Here is a 5,733-nt window from a genome sequence, read left to right as displayed (position 1 = left end):
GTTTAATTGGTTCAAATCATCGTGGCTCCTCGATTATGGAGATTCAACTCATTGTTCATCATCGTAGTACTAATAACTGAAACTCGAATAAGGCATGTGAAGGTGTTGGATATGAAGTTTCATGATCTCAACATAGATCATGTCAGCTTTGTATATAATTCTTATGAAGTTTTCTATATAAAGAATTTTGTGAAAAGAACTTTTACGTAAAAGGACTTTGATCATTATTAAAGCTATACCTTGACTCCCTGAGCCTGCATTCCTAAGTTTATCAGTTAATACTTCGGTTAAGTCTTGTTGAGTACTTTTGTACTCAGGGTTCGTTGACCCTTGTTGTAGGTGAGCCTCATGAGCAGATCTATTTTGGATCATGCTGCATGACAGTTGTACCTTGTGATGACGATGAGAAGTAAATGTATGGCCCTTGGGCAGGGCAGTCTCATTGTGTGTTATGTATATGTTAATTATGCCACTCCATTACTACTATAGTTTGTAATAATTATCAAACTTAGTTTATAAGGTTTGAAACATCTGGTTTATAAACTATGTTATCGTAAGACTTCCGCTATTTTTACTCTGGTGCTGATATTTGAATGAATGTTGTAATACTGTAATGACTCTGTAACGTGATCCTGCTCAGAAATCGTGGATGATTCGGGGTTCCCCGAGGACACCCGACAGTCTTTTTAAGTTATTAGAAACATATGCATAAATGTCAAAGGTCATCGGACAGTGACAGGTGTATGTGGGCCCTATAACTTAGGAGGTTCTGCCACAGAATGGTATCAGAGCGATCGCTACAAGGTTTTTTTTGTTGTATTGTTTTACAAAAACTTCAAAATGATTTGGGATGACTAAATTTAACTTGATAATTTGGTCCAAATTACTTCTGACTTATCTTATTTCTTTCTCACCATTCCATATTTGATTAAAAAGGTTTTGTATGGTGGAGTAGTAATCTTACTATGCCCTATATAAAAATAAATGTTGTTTATGTGCATTATAAACTTTGATGTTTTTGTTCGTAAGAACGATTCATGCATCATAAATAATTCACTCGTTACTTCCTTCACCTCTTAGTCTGGAGTTGAGTAGTGAGTCTAGTTTGAGTAATGTAATCCATCATAAGCTGCTCTTTAGACTTTGATCAAATTTTCTTACTTGGATTAAATTGGCTTCCTACAGTATGGCTCGTGCCAAGATGATGCCCCGTAAGTCCACCGGACCCAAAGGAGTTCCTCGTCACCAACTTGCCCCTAGAAATGATGGTGCTAGCAGTAGCAGTACTAGGCCTGATCCCCAGGCAGAGATACAGAGAATTTCCGCAGAGTTAGCACAAGCTACTAGGGATAGGGCTTTGGATGTTATACAGGTAGGAGAATTGCAGGGTCAATTGAGGCATCTCACCACCGTGCATAGGAACTACGAATGTATGTTGGTTCATACGGTGGAGGGAAGAAATAAAGCTTGGTAGAGGGAAAATGTAGCTAGAGCTAGAACTCATGAGCTAGAATTCTATGTAGAAGATTTAGAAGAACATAATACTTATCTACATGAGGAAGTTCATAGGCTTAGCAATCTACTAAATCCGAATCATGAGCCTCAAGCTAATGCCATGGACCCCGGTGTCATCCTTGCCGATGATGATGAATCGGGAGAGGAAGAGGAAGAAGATCCTGAAGAATTAGTAATGATCGATAAAAGTGATGATGAAGGCGGTAATAATTCCGGAATGGATACCGAGCCTGAAGTTTGAAGAAATTGAGGAAAAGAGTAGAGTTGTATAATAGTAGCTCTAGTTAAGTTACGTAGTCTTGTTTTCGTACTCGTGGGTTTGTTTGTACATTAGTAAACTCTATGTAATGTGTCTAGAGTAAGCTTTGGTACAATTCAATAAAGGCTTGTGAATAAAGTTTGGTTTGTTATGAGCAGATGCGTCGTACGCGGGGTTCGTATGTTCCTGGAACTTCGCAAGATGAGGATGGTATTCCAGATCTGCCACCAGTTCCAATAAATTTAGCTGATGCTATAACCGCACTTGTCAATGTGATAGCTAAAAATTCTTGTTTGCTTCATGAGATGGCTCAGAGTAATCAGAATCAGATGTACGTAAACCGTGGACGCCACCATAACAGACAGGAGGCTACCTATGTTGATTTCACAAACACAAGACCACCAGTGTTCACCAAGGCAGATGAACCATTGGAGGCTGATGACTGACTTCGAACCATGGAGCAGAAATTTGACCTTATTCCATGCATGGAGTATCAGAAACCTACGTTTGTCGCCCAGCAACTTAGAGGAGCAGCAAGTGCTTGGTGGGCAAACTTAGTGGCTATGCAACCAGTTGGCATTCCAATAACTTGGGCTGAGTTCCATACAGCCTTCAAAGCCCATTATATCCCTGAAGGAGTGATGGCTATGAAGCTAGATGAATTCCTTGCTTTGAAGCAAGGAGATCAAACTGTGATGCAGTATGTGGGAAGATTTAATCATCTGTCCTAGTATGCATCAGAACATGTCAATACTGATGCCAAGAAGAAGAAGTGGTTTATGAGAGGCCTGAATATCAAGTTGCAGACTATGATGGCCACTTGTACCAATGTTACTTATCATGAGGCAGTAAATATTGCAATTGCTTTAGAGTCAAAGTATTAGCAGCATAAGGAGCTCAAAAAGAAAAAGAGTGTGCCGTCTGGATCTTTGGGGGAAATCAGAAGAGGCAGAGGGTGATTTATCATCTAGTACATCATAATCGTCCTCCTTATCGTCTGCCGCAGTTCTAAGCTGGGCAACAGTCAAATGTTCGTCCTGCTATCACCTATCCGAATTCACAGTCAACCAATGCTCCTGGTGGCAGTGCTCCAACATCCCAGGGTCACAACTATCCGTGCTACAATTGTGGAAGGACTGGTCATTTCTCTAGGGAATGTCCATATCCTAGGTAGGCTAATCAAAATTATCAAAAGACCCCTACCAATCAACAATAGGGTCAGGCACCAAACAAGAACCACAATCAGAATGCTCAGAAGGGCAAAGATAAGAGGAAGACAGGACGGGTGTTCTATATTCAAGCTGGAGAAATTCCAGAAGGGAAGCCAGTGATGATGGGTATGTTTCCTGTTGCCAATCACCCTACAGTTATACTTTTTGATTCTGGCGCATCGCATTCATTCATCAATAGAACATTTGTCGTGAAGCATGAAATTTCAATTGGGGAAACAAAGGAAAGTTTCTTTATATAGTCGCCCGAGGGATGTCTATGTACTAAGGAAATGGTATACCAGGTACTCGTAAACCTGGGTGGGCATATTTTTCCCACTACTATGATTATCCTTAAGGATCAGGATATAGATGTAATCTTGGGAATGAATTAGATGTATCAGCATAAGGCTATTATAAATACTTTGAATAGGACATTAAGAGTGAGTTTGCCTGATAGTAATTCTCAACTTCTTATCCAACTTCCAACCCTAAGAAGATCAGTGGGCAAGATTTATGCAACTGCTGTCAAAGAGATTAGAGATATTCCGATAGTGTGTGAATTTCCATATGTATTTCCTAAAGATTTACCCGGTCTACCACCTGATAGGGATGTACAGTTTAACATAGAGTTACAACCTAGAATAGCTCCGATTTCTCGGAGAGCTTATAGGATGCCACCTAAGGAATTGGCCGAGTTGAAGACTCAGTTACAAGAATTAATTGAGAAGGGGTTTATCTAACCTAGTTCATCACCTTGGGGATGTCCGACAATTTTTATGAAAAAGAAAGATGAGACCTTGAGGTTATGTGTTGACTATCGTCCGTTGAATGAAGTGACCATCAAGAATAAGTATCCATTACCTCGGATAGATTTGCTTTTTGATCAATTGGCCAGAGCCAAATCTTTCTCCAAGATAGATTTGAGATCAGGATATCACCAAATCAAGATAAAGCCTGAAGATATTTCCAAAATGGCATTTACCACAAGATATGGATTATATGAATACCTGGTAATGTCTTTTGGTTTGACAAATGCTCTAGCTCATTTCATGTATCTCATGAACTCAGTATTCATGCCTGAGCTAGACAAGTTTGTAGTGGTGTTTATTGATGACATTTTAGTATATTCCAAGAATAAGAAAGAACATGCGGAACATCTCAGAATTGTTCTGACCCGCTTGAGAGAACATCAACTATATGCCAAGTTCAGCAAGTGTGATTTTTGGCTTAAGGAAGTGCAATTTCTTGGACATGTCTTGTCAGCCGAAGGAGTTGCAGTTGATCCTAGCAAAGTGAAAGATGTGCTTAATTGGAAACCGCCAGCCACAGTTCATCAAGTTCAGAGTTTTCTGGGATTGGCGGGATATTACCATCGGTTTATTCCAGATTTTTCAAAAATATCAAAGTCCATAACTGAATTGTTGAAGAACCAAGTTAAGTTTGTCTGGTCATCAGATTGTGAGGAGGCTTTCCAGACTTTGAAGAAACTGTTGACTACTGCACCAGTGTTAGCCCAACCTGATATCGAGAAGCCGTTTGATGTTTATTGTGATGCTTCAGGTATTAGTATTGGATGTGTGTTGATGCAAGAAGGCCGAGTCATTGCCTATGCATCCAGATAACTTAAGCAGCATGAAGAACACTATCCGACTCATGATCTGGAGTTAGCAGCTGTGGTTCACGCTCTGAAGATTTGGCGGCATTACCTGCTTGGTAATACGTGCCATATGTACACAGACCACAAGAGTCTAAAGTATATCTTTACTCAGTCAGAGTTGAATATGCGACAAAGAAGATGGTTAGAACTAATTAAGAATTATGATTTGAAAGTACATTATCACCCTGGTAAAGCAAATGTAGTTGCAGATGCTCTCAGTCGCAAAAGTTATTGCAATTGTCTGACAGTGAGAACAATGGGTTTGAATTTGTGTCAAGAAATGGAAAAGTTGAATGTAGAAGTAGTTCAACAAGGAAGTTTGACCAACATAATTGTTGAAGCAACTATTCGAGATCAAGTTATTGCTGCTTAGAAGAAAAACAAGGGTATAACCCATATCAAGGAAAGAGTCAAGAATGGAAAAGCGGAATGCTTTAGCATAGATGATGAAGATGTGTTGTGGTTCAAGGATCGCCTGGTGGTACCAAAACTTCCTGAGTTGTGGCAGTCAATTCTAGAAGAGGCACATGCTACTAGGTTATCTATCCATCCAGGAAGCAACAAGATGTACCATGATTTGAAGCAAAGGTTCTGGTGGATAAAAATGAAAATAGAGATTGCTAGATTCATAGCAAAGTGTGATACTTGTTAAAAGGTGAAAGCTATACATTTGAGGTCTGCTGGTGAATTACAATCATTACCTATTCTATCTTAGAAGTGGGAGGACATAAGTATGGATTTTATTGTTGGTCTACCCAAGACATCAAAGGGATTTGACTCAGTATGGGTTATTGTAGATCGACTCACTAAGTCAGCATATTTTCTTCCAGTCAAGACAATATATCCCACGATCCAATATGCCAAAATGTACTTAGCAAGAATCATGAGTTTGCATGGAGTACCAAAGACCATAGTGTCAGATAGGGGTACACAGTTTGTCTCCAATTTTTGGAAACAATTGCATTCTTCATTAGGTACCAAACTACTGTATAGTACAACTTATCATCCACAGACTGATGGACAGACTGAAAGAGTTAATCAAGTACTTGAAGATATGTTAAGGTGTTGTGTCCTTAACTATTCCAATAAGT

The sequence above is a fragment of the Miscanthus floridulus genome, chromosome 1 (assembly GCF_019320115.1).
Source record: "Miscanthus floridulus cultivar M001 chromosome 1, ASM1932011v1, whole genome shotgun sequence".
NCBI lineage: Eukaryota > Viridiplantae > Streptophyta > Magnoliopsida > Poales > Poaceae > Miscanthus > Miscanthus floridulus.
This window is presented reverse-complemented; position numbering follows the sequence as displayed.